Raw genomic sequence first — 17,749 nt, 5'->3', positions numbered from 1 at the left:
GGTGTCATCAGAGTCAATAAAATAAATGGTAAATAAATGAATAAAACAAAAAATAAAATGAATAATCACACAAAACACAGTATGGACTGAACATCTATATGGAAGTATAAATCCTACCACACCAAACACGATATGGACTGAACATCTGTATGGAAGTATAAGTGCTATCTTTAAAATGCATATAAGGAGTATGTTTTCCAGGCCTGAGGCTTGAATTCAGCCACCATATTAAAACGGTATGGAGGGAGATCCCTAGATATTAGTTTATGGAACTAGGAAGAGTCATGGAATGTGATTGATGTCATCTTTGAACCAGTAGTTCATGCGTGATGGGAGTAGGAAATGACAGGCAAGAATCATGGGGTATTGCTTATTTGCAATGAAGATTTGATGAAGCATGACAATAATCATCAGTTGTGAAATGGAGGCATCAGGAAAGATCCAAGAATCAGTAGTCACACAGCAGATTCGATTCCATCATAGGTGGCCATCTCTCCTACTCTATACAAATATGTACTTATTTGCATACTATCTTCAGCTTATAAATGGATGACTGCTGTGCACCCTCCCCCTACCCTCCACCTGGGGGCTCAATCTCAGGTCCTGAGAACGGCCTAGCTCCTTAGTGGCTCACAGTCTGGTGTGCTCACGTGGACCATTCACCTCTTGGGCCTGCTAGGCCCTGAGTTCAGACCCCAGCACTGCCAAAAGACTCATCCTGATGTCAGAAGCCAATCGTTGCACCTGTTTTCCTTTCCTGTGCAAGTTCTGGGTCTCAGCTAGGATGGAGAATGCATGAGTCACCCTGTGGCCATGGAAATTGGTTGTCATCCATGTCAGCACAGTTATACCTGTCATCATATACACAAGAAAATACACACTACATCCATGAATAGCATACAAAATAGAGAGAATAACTACACTAAATGAGCGATGCAGTCCACACACAGATGTGAATGTACATCCCATGTTTCAATGATGCATTGATGTCTATTGTGGTATCCCTGGGGCTCGATTTCAGTTCCTGGGAACTGCCTAGTTCCTTCATGGATCACAGGCTGGAGTGCACACGTGGACCCATTGGACAGTTGGGCCTCCTAGGCCCCAAGTTCAAATCCCAGCACTGCCAAAAATTCACCCTGATGTGAGAAGCCAGTCTTTGCACCTTTTTTTTCTGTGCTGTGCATGTTCTAGGTCTCAGCTAGGATGGAGAATGCATAGGCAACTCTCTACTTATGTGAATAGGTTGTCATCCAGGTCAACACAGTTATATTTGTCATTCTATACTCAAGAAAATACACACCACATCAATGAATAAGGTAAAATAATGAGAATGACTATACAGAATGCAAGCTACTGCCCACCCATGTATGGAAATAGAGGTCCTCTGTTTAAATTGGGAATTTATGACTATATTGGCCCCTACCCTGGGGGGCTTGATCTCAGGTCCTGGGAACGGCAAAGCTCCTTAGTAGCTCACAGGCTGGTGTGCTCACCATGTCCCATTCACCAATTGGGCCTGCTAAGCCTTGAGTTCAAATCCCAGTACTGCCAAAAGCTTCACCCTGATGTGAGAAGCCAATTGATCCATCTGTTTTCCTGTCCTGTGAAAGTCATGGGTCTCAGCACAGATGGAGAATACTATATAGTCAGCTCTATAGACATGGGGATAGGTTGTCATCCATGTCATCACAGTTATATCTGTCATCATACTCAATAATCATGAATAAGACACAAAATAAAAAGAATAACTACACTGAATGCAAGTTGCATAACACACCTGTAGGTAAAGAGAGATCCTATGTTTAAAAAAGGTGGGCTTATTATTTTGTCCATTGCTGGGGCTTCAAATCAGGCCTGGGACCTGGCCTGACATTCTAGTCTTGAAGAATGGTGAGCTTCCCTTTCCACCACAATTCAACAGAGCTACCCAGACCTGAATTCACATCCCAGTACTGACAAAAGTTTCATCCTGATGTCAGAATCCAGTCATTGCAAATATTTTCCTCTCCTGTGAAAGTCCTGGGTCTCAACTAGGATGGAGAATGAATTCATAGGCAACCCTATAACCATGGGAACAGCTTGTCATCCATGTCAGCACAGTTATACCTATAAGCAATAAAATACACAGTACCTCCATGAATTAGGAACAAAATAAGGAGAAGTGCACTAAATGCAAGATGCTGCCCACACATGTATGTAAATATAGATCCTATGTTTAAATTATGAATTTATGACTATCTGGCCCTCTCTGGCACTCGATGTCAGGTCCTGGGAATGGCCTATCTCCTTCATTGCTCACAGACCTGTGTCCTCACATTGACCCTTTCCTCAATTGGGCCTGCTAGGCTCTGAGTTCAAACCCCAACACAGCCAAAATATGAATCCTGATGTGAGAAGCCAATCGATTCACATATTTTCCTGTCTTGCGAACGTCCTGGGTCTCAACTAGGATGGAGAATGCATAAGAAACCCTATAGACATGGCAATATGTTGTCATCCATGTAAACACTGTTATATCTGTAACCATATGCAGTAAAATACACAATACCTCCATGGATAAGGAGTAGACCGAACACGAGATGCTGTCCACACATATATGTAAATATAGATCCTATGTTTAAACAATGAATTTATAACTATTGTGGCCCACCCTGGGGATCAATGTCATATCCTGGGAATGGCTTTCCTCCTTAGTTGCTCACAGGATGGTGTGTTCACATTGACCTATTTGCCAATTAGTCATGCAAGGGCCTGAGTTCAGATTCCAGCACTACCAACAATTGGATCATGGAGTAAGAAGCTGAGTGTAAAACTTGTTTTCCTTTTCTTTGAGAGTCCTGGGTGTCAGGTATGATGGAGAACACGTCTACAAATCTAGATGCTATGTGATAGAATTAATGTAATAAACGGAATGGGTGTCATCATAGACAGTAAAATCAATGGTAAATAAATGAATACAACAATAAATACAAGGAAAAACCACACCAAACTTGTATGGACTGAACATCTATAGGTAAGTACAAAGCCTATCTTTATATAAATAGTATGTTTTCAAAGGCTGGGGCTTGAATTCAGGCCTAGTCAACAAGCCTGAAGTTCTTATCTTCAAATCCACTGCAGATTTACCCAGACCCTGAGTTCAAATCCAAAACCTGGCAGAATAAATGGTGGGAATTGCAAGCCAGGGAGCTAAATTTATTTTATTTTATTTTTTCCCAGAGTGGGGCTTGAACTCGGGTCGTGGCAACTCTGCTTCAGCTTTGATCACCCTAGGCTGAAGTGCAGCCACTGGACCCACAGCTGATCCTGGGATCCTAGATCCCTAGGCCTTGAAGGGGGAAAAAAAATCACAGGAAAAATGTGGCAAGATGGCCTTTTTATGTTTTCTTCCTTTGTGAGGTGACCCTCCTGGGTCCGAATGACACTGTTGCAAAGGGTATTTTACCTTCCATTGCTGAAGGCTGGTAGACTATCGGGGAAGCCATAGGACTACGTGGCAACATAGGCCCTGATTTCAAATCCCCGTCCTGACACCTACCAATGGCAGGAGATACTAAGAGTCTCGTTCCCATCCATAGGAATGTTATCAATGTCACGGTTGAATGAGTTGATCGTGAATGATTCTTCTATAAAATTAGACAAGATGATTTCAGGAAGCTGATTGATTTTATTTAATATTTATGAAACATTAAAAGAATACTATTATTTACAGGAATGCAATAATTTCAGGACACTGATTTAATTAATAGTTTATTAAGGATGAAAACAATAACATTAATTACATGGAGGCATAATAAATACCCCAGAATTTGTAGGAATGAGTCTATATAACTGAATAATGTATAGACATCTCTGGCACTCTATAAACATATATATTTATTAGTGTACTGTCATCTGCATGTCAATCTGTTCATATTTTGTCAACCCCTGGGGCTCGATCTCAGGTCCTGGAAACTGCCTGTCAGCTCAATTTTCTCCAGGATGGCTTGTTGACACTCACTCATTCATGAATTTGGTCTTGTAGGCCATGAGTTCAGATGTCAGCACTCCCAAACAATTAATTGTGGAGTAAGAAGCTGATGGTGACACATTTTTTTTTCCTTTTCTGTGAAAGTCCTGGGTGTCAGGTATAAAGTGAAATACATATGCAGACCTATAATCCTATGTAATCAATGTTCTATGTGTCATAATAGTCAATAAAATAAATGGTCAATACAAGAAAAACAAAAATGAATAACTATACTGAGTGTAATATGGAGTGAACATTTGTATATGAATATAAATCATATATTTAAAATGTACATTAATAGGATGTTTTTTAGTGCTGGGGATCAATTTCAGGCCTAAGGAACAGACTTGAATTTCCTGACTTCAAGGAGGCAAGCTTCCCCTTCCACACAGAGCAACAGAGTTATCCAGACAATGAGTTCAAATCCCAATCCTGGCAGAAAAAATTACACCTATGTGAGGTCCAATTCTTAGGTATTTCGTTCTGCCTCCATTTAATGAATGTGATTATTTAAATGTTTAATGAAGTATTAACTAAAATTGATCGGTGTCCTAGGTTATAATTGTGTATAATTTGATCCTAGAATCATTCAAGAACTACTCATTCAGTCTTGACATTGATCACATTCCATTGGTAATCTTATGGATAAGAATGAGTTTCTTACAGATGCTGGAGGGGATGTGGACAGAAAGGAACCTTACTTCATTGTTGGTGGGAATGTAAACTTGTTCAACCACTTTGGAAAGCAGTATGGAGGTTCCTCAAAAGACTTCACATAGATCTCCCCTATGATCCAGCAATCCCACTTTTGGGCATTTACTCAAATGTTTACAAACAAGACCACACTAAAGCTACCAGCACAACAATGTTTATTGCAGCATTATTTACCATAGATAAGATATGGAACCAACCCAGATGCCCCTCAGTAGATGAATGGATCAAGAAAATGTGGTATATATACACAATGGAATTCTATGTCTCCATCAGAAAGAATGACATTTCCCCATTTGTTAGGAAATGGAAAGGTTTGGAAAAAATTATATTAAGTGAAGTAAGCCAGGCCCAAAGAAGCATAGGTCCCATGGTTTCCCTTATTTGCAATATCTAGTATAGGTATGAGTCAAACGGAAAAGGTCAGATAATGTGATGTTAGGAAAATGAACCCTTAAATATGTATTTTAATGTTTTCATTTCTTTCATGCATGTGTTTCTAATGCATTTATAAGATTATTTCTTTGTTGCTTTGTATGTCCCTCCCCCACAGTGTAACCCCCGCTTTCACTATATTTGATGTCAGTATAACATGTGGAGGAGATGGGGACAAACAAGTCGTTTAAGGATTCAGGTGGACCTGTTGCAACAATGAGAAGTACAAAATGTCATGTCAAAACCAACTTTACAATGTCGGTGTGGGGTAGGGAGGGGGGTATAATTGGGTGGGGGGAGGGGGGAGGCTGGGAAGGGATGTGAAAGGTAAACAAAGGAGGAGGCTGCAATGCTTGGTAAGAAATGTATGCATTATCCTGCCCATGTAATTGTAGCCCCTCTGTACAGTATGTTCTCAAATAAAATAAAATAAAATAAATAAATAAAAAAAGAAAAAAAAAAGAATGAGTTTCTTAGGTTCCCCTGCCATTTGGAGGTGGCAGGACCAGGATTCCAACTGTGAGCTCCAGCTCCCACCACTTCAACCCCAGGATAGGGAACTCACAGGTCTGTGCCAGAACATCAACAAGACCAATGATTAGGCAGGCACCAGTGGCTCTCAGCAGTCCTCCTTGATACTTACAAGGCTGTGATAGGAGGACAATGGTCAAAGTCACCGTAGGCAGGAAAGTCCTTGAGACCCCTGTCCAATTTCAATGCCAACAAAGTCAGAAGTAGAGCTGTGTGGCTCCAGAGGTTGAGGGCTAGTCTCGAGCAAAAGCAGCTTACAGACTATGCCCAGATCCTGAGTTTAAGGTCCAGGACTGGCAACAAACAGGCATACACAACGATCTAAAGCCGGTCACCCTCTTGTCCCCAACTGAATTAGACACAGTTCCCTGGGAAAGGGGCTGGGGAGCCACTGTCATCTTCACTCTGCCCATTCTGCCTGCATCACTGGATTCCGGCCATACTCCCATTCTTTCATGGTTCTTTCTGACCAATGGGATATAAGAATGGTGGTCACACCCCATTCCATGCTGCCTGATAGCACTGGGATTACTCTGTTTGTTGACACCACTACCAACAGTTGAGGAAGGTAGAGGTGGCTGAGTGGTCATCAAGACTCAAGCTGTAAGAGGAGAGGCCTTGCTCAGCCTTGCCACGCACCTGCCCATGCCCCGGTCCCCTTCAGCATTCCGCGGCACTGCATTTCAAACCTAGCACTGCTTGCTTGGACCCATGGTACCTCTTGGAGTCCTCAGGTGATGGCACACCACAGGCAGGCTTGTGGCCCTGACCTGGTCAAGGCCCCCTGTCTCTGCTCCAGGCCTGAGTATTTGCCATGCTACTGCCTTCGCTGCTTGAACCCACCAGGAGCTGCCTCCAACAGCTTCTCCCAGCAGCACATGTGAGTGGCCTCCTCCTGGGCCCATACCCTATGACCCCCACACCATGTGATTTCCCCCCCCCCTTCCCGACTGGACCTCCGGCCCCCTTATGCCCTACAGTCTGACCAGGGCGCTGCAACAAATGTGCCCCAGGGGTGGGGGTGGGAGTGGGTGTTGACCAGGGGATCCCACGCCCATCCCTAGCTGCCAGTGTCCCAGGAAACAGGGAAATGCAGGGATGGGTGAGGAGGGGGCACCACAGAGACCCTGGCTTGGAGCAGTGGGAACCACACAGCCACGCATCTACACCCTTCCTCTTCCTGGTGGGAACCTGGTGGCTTTAGTCAGAGGTGGGGAGCAGCACCTCCACACCTGCCTTCTTGGGTCTTTTCCTTTTTTCTGGGGGCTGGGGGTGTTGGATGCAGAAAATAGGTCTCTCTTGCTGTGTGAGCCCTTGTCCTCTGTGCTCAGTCACCCTTTCACCTGAAGAGAGGGTCCCAGAAGAGCCCAGTAGGGAAGTGACAGTGCTGGGGGTCAGAGCAGAATGTGAATATCTGGGAGGAACACCCCCCCAAACTCACATACACATACACCCAGCCTGTCCCTTCCCCCCAACTGTCAACAGTTCTCACAGAGTGATCACATTTCCCAGCTCTGCCAGCTTCTGCTGGTGCTCCCAGTCTATCTGGTCTCCTTGTCCTTCCCAAGAATCTGCCATGTGGCCCAGAAGCATGTAAGCTGGAAGTAGGGAGTAAGTCCATGTATGTAGCCTTTAGGACCCCATCCATTTCCCCAACACCACCCCCACCTGGGGTCAGACACCCCTATGGGTTCACCATGACCCCCTGCTTGTTTCCTCCCCTGGCTCTGAGGAGCCGCTTGTCTCGGGACTCCTTCACCCAGCGTCCTGGACTAGGGTTTTGGTGAATGGGGAGTAAAGGGTCTGGCCCTGGAGAAAGGGATAGGTAGGGTGGTGCTGCTTCATTAGAGTGGTGCTCCCCTTGGGTTGGAGCTCCTGATTCCTCCAAGGGAAGCCCCGTGCACTAGCTTGTACATTGTCCCAGATGAGGAACCAACAAACTCTGGAGAGGCACTACTCTGAGTCTGTTTGTGTGTGTGTATGTGTGTGTGTGTGTGTGTGTGTGTCTGTGTCTGTGTCTGTGTGTGTCTGTGTCTGTGTGTGTGCATGAGAGAGAGAGGGAGAGAGAGATATCATCTTCCTCCTTGTATAACCTGACAGTGCTCAGGTGAGTGATCATTTGGAAAATTGCAGGTGCTGCATGGACGAGTCTTCTGTCACTGGTCTGGATTTGTGTGTGTGTGTGTAGAAGTGGGTTGTAATAAGGTGGCTGGGTCCTTTGGTAACTTGTGCCTGATACATTTGGGGGATGCATGGGCTTTGTGGCTGAGGTCTGGGGGCCTGGAAGTGGTGTGAGACGCTTGAAGGGGACTCAACAACATTAAATTATAAGACCAAGGGAACTGTGTGCCTTCGTGCTCTCTACTCCTTTGGGCCTGGTTGGTGGCAGCTGGAGCTTGGGAGGACCTGGGTATGGGGCCCACAGGGGTTGGCTTCCAAGGGGGACAGAGAGCATGGCCAGCACTTAGTAAGGAGGTGAGCCCTGCTGGTATGGAGTGCACCAGCATATGTCAGACTCCGGGTTTTCTCATCTTGACTTCTGATGGGTGAGGCCAAACCTATTTTAAATCTTTTGCTGTGATCTTCATATCTCAGCCTCCTGAGTAGCTAGGATGATATGCATGATCCTCTGCCACCGGGACTCTTGTTCTTTTTGGTGTATTAGGGTTGAACTCAAGGCCTTAGGCTTGCCAGTCAGGTCTTCTACCACGGTAGCCAAGCCTTTCTGTCTTGGGCATTTCCGAGATAGAGACTCACTCAATATGTGCTCAGGCTGGGCTGGATCGTGGTCCTCCAATCTGTGACAGGCATGCGCCATGAGGCCTAGTCCTCCTTAGTTGGGATGGTAGACATATAGCGCCATGCTCAGTCATCCGTTTAGATGATTGTCCTAAACTTAGTTTACAGCAGCCGTAAAGCTCTGGGTTGGGCCTCCACCATTGTACCTCAGTCTCCTCCTGGGACAGTTGTGAGGAAACAAGGGATCAATATAGGGGGATCTCTGGAGCAGGGCCTGGCACAGAGGGAGCAGCTGTCAGATATGGTTCTTGGCAATTCTGGGAGCATATGACAGGAAGATAACTGGGAAAGGGCTCAGATGGGGCCTGTTATTAGTCGTGTGACATGTACGGGATTATGAAACAAAACATGGTTCTCTTTCATCCTTATCCTATTCCCATGAGGAAGGAGATCCTTCACTGTGTTCAGTTTTGTAGCTGGGGAAAATGAGGCACGGAGAAGATAGGTGACCAACTCATGACCTCCAGTTGACAGAAAGCTCAGCCTGACTTCTCTGCCATGGTCCCTAGGAGAATGAGTGGTATTCAGTACACTTCTTGTGGTGGGAAGTCCACTTCTTGTCAGTCGTGGGGCTTGAACTCTGGGCCTGGGTGCTGTCTTTGAGCTCCTCAGCTCAAGACTAGCATTCTACCACTTGAGCCACAGTGCCACTTCCAGTTTTCTGGTGGTTCTTTGGATATAAGAGTCTTATGGACGTTCCCGCCTGGGCTGGCTATGAACCATGTTCATCATATCTCAGCCTCTTAGTTAGGATTATAGTCCTGAACCACCGGCACCCGGCTTAATTGTAATTCTGGCTTTCTTTCTCTCTCTCTCTTTCTCTCACAGGAACTGGTTGAATGGGTGCTGAAGAGGTGGCCCAGTGTCCCCATGTGGCTGGAACCTAAGGTGGCCCTCTCATTCTGGAGGTGGGCTGTGGGTCAGGAACTGTCTCACTCAGCCTGTTGAACCAGCCCCATGAGGTAAACCCCTCTGTGCCCTGGCTAGACCATCCAGCCTTATTGTCCATCTAGCCTTATTGGACTTAGTATTGTTTTCTATGTCCTTTTCTAGCAACTGGCCAAAATTATGATACATAGTTATGGAATGAAAATATAATACCATCTCAAGAAAGTCATTTAGAACTCTGGGAATGTGGCTTCATGGTACGGTGATTGCCTACCATGCATGAAAACCTGAGTTCAATTCCTCAGTACCACATAAACAGAAAAAGAAACACTGGAAGTGGTGCTGTGCCTCAAGTGGTAGAGTGCTAGCCATGAGAGAAAGAAAAAGCCCAGGAATAATTCCCTAGCCCTGAGTTTAATCCCCAGGACTATAGGACTGGCAAAAAAAACCCCAAAAAACATAAAAAACCATTTAGTTAGTAAATGCAAAATAAATAATCCATACTTGGAATATATGTTGCTCCTTCCATACTAATACCTGACAATACTCCCTAATTCATGTACTTTACCTATATTAGGATACTGTGTTAAAAAAATGTTTTGTTCATTAGGTCACAACAATTAATGCTAGGAATGTGCTTAGATGTCAGGTGAAGATTTTTTCTGGAAATTCAAAGATTCCAGGCTTTTGAGTGGTCACTGCTAATCACAATGAGAAGGATAGTCTAAGTGAGATTTGGAAATCTTTTTGGTCAGTCATGGCACCAAAAAGGCAGAGGCAAATTATCAGTTGGGACAAGAGAAGGAATAACTCTAGATGGAAGGAACAAATGATAGTAACTAATGCATACCAGAAATCATTTTAGGGAACCATTTTTGGTTATTGAAGAACTAGTTATCAACCAGGCTTATTGTTCATTGCCTTTAGCATTCTAAATCTCTTAGGCTAGTTCTTAATCTCTGTGTGATAAATGTATCTCCTCTTATGCTGTTTTTCCATACCTGATCTCTTTTGCTTTGTAAAAATCACAGTCTTTCCTGATACTAAATACACCTACACAGATGGCAAGGGGTTGCTAATGTAAGGGTCCCATAGCTCATGAGTCATTAATGTAACAAAATGGAATAGGAGGACTTATTTATTGCTACCTCAATTTTTCTGAAAGCTGCCATGGATTTCAAAAGGCCTCTTTTTTACAACCTGATGGGGCACCAGATAGTATTTTTGATTTTTCCATTGCTAACCGATTATGATTATGCCGCCTACTTAAAACATAATTCATGAAAGTTTAATGGCTAAGCTCCTGATACGCCTGGGGAACCCCTGAAAAGATGGCTCACTCCAGGGTGGGTGGCTTCCATTTTGGTGAGTCACTCTCCCTTTCACAATAAAACTAGCATTCAGCTGGATTTGTTCAGACTTTTTGCAGCAACAAACATGATTTTACTGAAAAAGCCCAAAGAAACTAAGAGTACTGCAATTGGAGTAAGAGCATGTGTGAGTTATCCTATGGACATTTTAGCTGGAAAACTAGATAATTTAATCATTATTAATCAAGGAAAATCTTATTATATTAGCTGTAAGGGTTGTATTTTTACTAATTGTCTTACTTCTTCTCTGGATAAAACATATTCTGTAATTTTTATTTTAAAAAGACCTTCATATGTAATGTTACATGTAGATCTTTAAAATGACCCTTGGTTTAAAAATTCTGCTTTACGAATGCTGAAAACTGTGGATATTATGTTGCAGCCAAAACGCTTTGTTACGGCCTTGATTTTAGGAATAAGTTCTTTAAAAACAATAATTAGCTCTTTAGCGATTTCTACAGCAGCCTTAGTAAATGAAGTAAACAATGCTCATTTTGTTACTGATTTAAGCAAAAATGTTTCATTAGACCTAGCAGAACAACAAATTATAGATAAAAAGTTAGAAATGAAAATAAATGCTCTGGAGGAAGTGGTTCTGGCTATAGGTCAGGAAGTTCAAAATTTAAAAACACAACTCTGTTAAATGTCATGCTAATTTTAAATATATCGGTGTTACTGCTCTAAAATATAACTTTTCTTTTAATTGGAATGCTACCAAAAATCATTTGTTAGGAGTTTGGAGAGATAAAGATATCTCTCATGTTATGGAGGCTTTACAAGACAAAATTACATCAATTAGTAAAGCTCATTTAGATGTAAAAAATTTACAATCTTTGGCAGAGTTATTTAAGCATAACTTGGAGGCCCTCAATCCTCTGGATTGGATTCATGTAATAATTATAATTGCCATTGTCAGATCAATTCTCTCAATTCTTATTCTTATAATTTGAGTCATTTTCAGGATAATCTTTGGATTTGTCTCTTCTGTGCACCAAAACATTCATGAGCTTCAATTAAAAAAAAAAAATAGGAAGAAATGCCATGACACCTCCTGCTGAATCTGCGTGAAAGATCATGCCAGACAAAGCATAAGCCTCATGGAAGCATGCCTGCAGGAAGCGGGTGTTGGTTCAAGGCTTCCTATACACTTGGCTGCACCTTTATTGCCTCTACCTTTATTCTAACTATATTCTTCTTGGCTGTACATTTGTTGCCTTTATTCTTGTTTTGGCTATTTTTCTATTGATCCACGAACAGAGCATGTGAAGCCACTTCCCCTTGTGCCTGAACTCGCTCCTCTCTGCTCTCTCTACCTCCACTCCTCTCGCAGGCCGCCTCACACCCTCTGCGCATGCACACCTGCCCCTGCGAGACCCTGGCCACTGCTGCCTCCACAGTGAGGCCCCTGGGCCCTGCCTCCTCCTCCCCTCAGCCCAGTCCCCTTTTCCCCTTGGCTCTGACCCCTACCCTTGCCCACAAGAGCAGCCCTAACTGAGCCCTAAGGCTTCCAGGCCATGGGAATTACAGCCTCACCTCAGCTCAGCACTCCCCGCCAATCCTAGCACTTGCTCAGGGGATCGAATCTCCCCTCGGCCCCACCACTAGAGGAGACTCTCCTCCAAGCCTCTCCACTCTACATATCAAGGATGTTCACAGTGACCCAGTGAGAGAGAGAGAGAGAGAGAGAGAGAGAGAGAGAGAGAGAGAGAGAGAGAGAGAGAGAGAGAGAGAGAGAGAGAGAGAGAGAGAGAGAGAGAGAGAGAGACTGAGAGACTGAGAGACTGAGAGACTGAGAGACAGAGATTTAGAAAGATTGTTGGGGAAAACTACCTCTCAAGGACTCAGAACATAGCACCCTTTGGGCTGACTCAGCACACAGCATACTTCAAAAAACAGCACAAAGCACCCTGAGTAAAAGACTCACCCCAATGTGCCCTTTGAAGGACTTAGCATATAGTAGCCTTTGGGATGACTCAGCACACAGCACCCTTTGAAGGAGTGAGTCCATAGTACGCAGTGAATAGGACTCAGTGTATGGCACACTTTGAAAAACTCAGCACGTAGCACACTTTCCCAGGACTCAGCACATAGCACCCTCTGTTAAGACTCCATACACACTATCTTTTGAAGGGCTGAGTATATACCACACTTGGTAAAACACTCAGTGCACAGCACCCTTTGAAAATCTCAGCACATAGCACAGTTTTGAAGGACTCAGCACATACCACCTTGTGGAAGAACTCAGCACAGCACCATTTGAAAGACAGTACAGAGCACACTGTCTACAGGAGTCGGCACACAACACTCACCTCATCCCTCTCTTCTCAAGGATGCAGCACATTGCACCCATTGGGATAACTCAGTACATAGCCATCTTTGAAGCACTCAGGAAAAGTACCTGTGTAAAGGACTGGGCCCACAGCACCCATTGAAAAACTCATCTGTCCCTCCCTTCTCAAGGGGTCATCACATAGCACCATTTGGGATGAATTAGCACACCGCACTTTTGAAGGACTCAGCATAAAGTACATTGTGTAATGGACTCAGCACACAGCACCCTTTGAAAAACCCAGCACAGCCCACTCTTCTCAAGGACTCAGAACATAGCACCCTTTGGGTGACTCAGCACAACAGCATGGTTTATGAAGACAGAAAAACCACCCTATGTGGGAAGAAACCAGAAAACAGCATCCTGTGAAACACTCAGCACATACCTGTATGTCACAAGTTCAGCTGTCATTAGAGTTAGAGTGCTTTCTTCAGTATCATCATTCTTCAGAAACACTTCACAAATCCTACTAGTTCACATTTAGCTAATGTGTGTTTTATGGGGGAAGGTGAGCTGGGGGTCTTGAATTCAAAGCTTGGGCCCCTGTCTCTGAGCTCTTTGGTTCAATGCTAGAGCTCTACCACTTTGATTCACAGCTCCAATTTTGGTTTGTTTTTTTGGGTTGTTCTTTGACAGGCCTTATGGTGATCAGGAAGGCCAAGTTGGTGTGTCCATGGGCAAAGGCTCTTAGCTGGGCCTGGAGCTGACTTCTCACTTCTTGTGCCCGTGGAAGCAAGGCCTCCTGGAGCTCTCTTGGCCTAGGGTGGAACAGATCAGCTCTGGAATCAGCACTCAGGGTGAGCAAAAGTCAGGTTGGCCCCTGTCTCTTCCCCAAATTGAACTCTAGAGGACAATAGTCCCCCACGATGGCACAGGGACATATGTTCCACGTCTGGCCACCAGGAGGCAGGAGTTGTCCACCATAGGGATTTTATCGAGTTGTGTTTTCTCTTGTTTCCCTGGGGACCGCATCATGCTTTGAAGCCACCCTGGAGAGGAAAGTCCTTGAGACTTACCTACAATTAACCATCGAAAAGCAAGTGGGGCTGTGGCTCAAGTGGCAGAGCACTAGCTTTGAGCAAGAAAACTCAGGGATAGAGCCTAGGCCCTGAGTTCACACACACACACACACACACACACACACACACACACACACACACACACACACACACTCCACATGCATGCAAAATCAAAGATTTCTACACTGCAATCTTTGGGTATTCTCTACTTTTTCCCCACTGAGTCTGGTGGCTATTGGCCTAGGTGTTTGATGCATCCAACACCACCTGGCATCTTTAATTTTGGGGAACAGAATGGCTAGAAGGTCAGCCTTCCCCCATCTCAGCTCCTTGATTGGGTCAAGGTCTATCCAGGCCCTTTGGATCTCCTTTTACAGACTCGCCAAGATGCCTTCAAAAGGTATCAAATGCTGGGCACTGGTGGCTCATGCCTGTCATCCTAGCTACTCTGGAAGCTGAGATCTGGAGGATCACGGTTCAAACCCAGCCTGGGCAGGAAAGTGTGTTAGACTCTTATCATCGATGAACCATCAGAAAACAAGAAGGGGCCCTGTGGCTCAAGTAGTAGAGTGCTAGCCGTGAGAGAAAGAGCTCCGGGACAGTGACCAGGAAAAGATTTGAAGCCCCAGAACTGGAAGAACAAATCTTTATTGGAGGCTTCTTTTCCCTTTGAAAACGATTTTTTCTTTGTGATAAGCATAACATGGGCCTCTTCCCTGGCCACCAATAGGCCATTAGATGTCCCTTGAGTATGGAACACCTCCCAGCAGACTTTGCCCTACCCAACCCACAGTCAACCTTTCCCAAGACCCAGAAGATGGAGGCCTGAGAGAAAGGCCACTGGCCACCTACTTATGGTTGCTGCTGAGGCTTTGGAGAGTCATTATGTCACATAGTCATCATCTGCATCAGTCTAAAGAAGAAAGGGAGGGAGCACTCCTCACCTGAGCCCATGAGCTGTGGGTGGATCTGGATGTGGGGTAGCTGCAGCAGGATGTGCTTTGTGGGGGAGTCCTCTATGGGGTTGTGAACCTCGATCTCTCCTCTGGCAGTTTCCACACTGTGTTGAAGTGGCAATTCTTCAAAACCTTTCTGCTCCTCCCTCATTTCACCCGCCCTGGAGCCTGGAGGCATTCAAAGAGGTGGCAGTGACAGAAGGCGCAGCCTGTGCTGGCATCTGGAGCCCGTTGTCCATGTCTTCCCCTGTGAGGAGTGACAGTGGCTCCCGCAGCTCTCTCCTCTTCTCCATCTTTTCCTAGGACAGCTGGTACACACGCTCATGTTTCTTCTGTCACAGCTCAGCCAGAATGAACATCTGCTCTTTACATGCCATGAGGGACTCCTCAACAGTGTGATGTGTGCCAACAGCTGGCTGCATCTATGTTGAAGATCACCCGCTGGACTATGGAAGTCCATCTTATCAGGCAGGTCATAGACAAAGTAGATTTTCTTCTCGGACACCCACGTGTCCCGCTTCCCATCCTCACACAGGCTGTGGTGCCAGCTCATGGGATGGAGGGCCTGTGGCTCGAGCTTTCTCTGGCACTGAGCTGCCAGGTGCACCAGTTACCCACAGTGGGCCTGCCACTCCTGCTGCAGGAGTTTCCCCCTGTGGATTTCAGGCACTAAGAGTGCTCACAAATCCACATTCCTCTCAGTTTGGGGAATGTCTCCATCCTCTGCAATGGTCATGTGGGGTGGGGGGGAGTTGACTCCTCACCTTGTGCTTCTCCAGGGTTTTCAACTTCACCTTCCCCAGGGAAAGCCAGGAAACTCAGCTGGACCTGCAGCCGCTCCTCCTGTGGTCTGATTGTTTTCAGGCACTTGAGAGTGTCCTGCCACTTTGGGGACACCACCTGGTCTCCCAGTTGGTCAGGCCATGCACTTGCTTCAGCTGCTCCAAGAGTTGGGTCTGCCTCTCTAGGTGCTGCTGCAGGGCCTCCTTCTTGGTGCTCAGCCGCTAATTGGAGGTGATGTGACACTCACAGGTGGCTCTGAGCTCCTGCAGCTGGGCCAGGGACTGCACCTGCTGGTCCTGAGATTCTTGGCTTTCTTTCTTTCTCAGCCACTTCTTTCCATTCCTCTATCTTCTCCTCTGTGTGGACCAGATGTTCCCGCTAGTGTTTCTTCACCTGCTGCTCTGTGTCCAGGATGCTGGTGAGCTCCTCCTTCTCACCGCTCACCCTCTGGAGAGCGTCCCTCAGCAGGACCAGCTGTTCCTCCAGTTGTCCATCACACACATATGCACATCATGGTGTCTCAGGGATCTCCTGCCAATCCTTGGCCTTCTCCTCCAGTCTCCACAATTGCTCCTGCTGCTCCACATTCTGGAGATGGAGACTCTGGTTTTCCTGGTCCGGGATGTGAAGTTATTCCTCCAGGTTTTTCAACTCCATCTGCGTGCAGTAGGCCTGGGCCTGCAACTGCCACTCGGCCTGAGCTGGGCCATGGTTCCTCCAGCCTGTTCTCTAGGCCAAACACCTGCCTCGCCCCCTCGCTCCCTCTTCTCAGTCAGTTGGTTCACCCGCTGGGTCAGCTGCTGGGCCTCCTCCTTCCACGTAGACCTCTCAATGCTCAGGTCTTCTGTGAAGGTGTCTTTCTCGAGATTGGCTGTGCTCACCAGTCAGCTCACGTTGTCCAGTAGTCTCTTCAGGAACTCATGCCCTACCAGTGCTTGTTGGACCTTGCAGATTCCTTTCTTCCTGTTGTCCAGAGCACTTCCAGCTTCTCCTGTAACTTTGAGTTCACTTGCTCCAGGTCATCGAAGCTTCTGGCATTTTACTTGAGCAGAAGGGTCACATCATGCAGCTGTTCAAAGAACATTTCAGTCTCATTCTGTGATCAGTGACCACAGAAGCCGACATCTCCAGCTCTGCCATGCACTGATCTGTGGCCTGCAGGCAGCTGGTGAGAGCTTCATGCTCCCTTTCTGTGTCATCAGCCGCCTGCTGCATGCAAGCGAGTGCACATTGTAAATTGCTCTCTGCCAAAACCAACCTCTGTATGGGTGCCTTGTGGATCTCTAGCTCCATTTTAGGTGCTACCTGCACCTAGGCTATCTTCTCCCTCTCTTTCTCCCGTTGATCCTGCAGGTCAGTCTTTTCCTGCTTCAGTGGTTGGATCTTGGCATAGAGTGCCTGGTTTCTTCTTTTGCTGGGGTCCAGGGTGGGCACCACGTGTCGGTAGCACCTCTACAGATCCTTGGTGGTATCAGGACCATTGACACTCTGGAACCTCGTGGCTGTGACTGTGTCCAAAGGCACGGGAGGCCTGTGGTGGGCATCACCTTTGGCCAGACCCTCCATTGAATCACTCTCCCTAGTGGTGTTTGTCTTGTGGATCCTTCCCTTTTTCATGTTCTTTGTTTTCTTGAATGTGGCAGGTCTGTCAGGAGGATTCTTCTACCGGTGTTCTGGCGGCAGTTTCATGCCCACAGCTTTCTCATGGAGTTTTACTGCTTCAGACATCTGAGCGCTGGGATGGGAAAGATGGGCTGGACATGTTCCCAGGCTCTGGGAAATCCTCTATTCTCCCACTCACTGATTAGGATGTCAATTTCGTACTCTACTCCAAGGTCGCCTGGAGTCTCTTGCTCACCACTTAGCCACCTCTACCTTCCTCAACTGCTGGTAATGGTGTCAACCAACAGAGGGAA

The 17,749-nt window shown here is 46.0% G+C and overlaps 1 pseudogene; it reads right to left on the bottom strand.

Annotated features, from left to right (window-relative positions):
- The window catches only part of LOC138803205 (tubulin beta-2 chain-like), a 45,303-nt pseudogene extending 28,177 nt beyond the window's left edge, over positions 1-17,126 (bottom strand).
- Positions 17,127-17,749: the final 623 nt, after the last annotated feature.

This window comes from Dipodomys merriami, unplaced genomic scaffold (genome assembly GCF_024711535.1).
Source record: "Dipodomys merriami isolate MVZ:Mamm:240054 unplaced genomic scaffold, mDipMer1.0.p SCAF_338, whole genome shotgun sequence".
Lineage (NCBI taxonomy): Eukaryota > Metazoa > Chordata > Mammalia > Rodentia > Heteromyidae > Dipodomys > Dipodomys merriami.
This window is presented reverse-complemented; position numbering and strand designations above follow the sequence as displayed.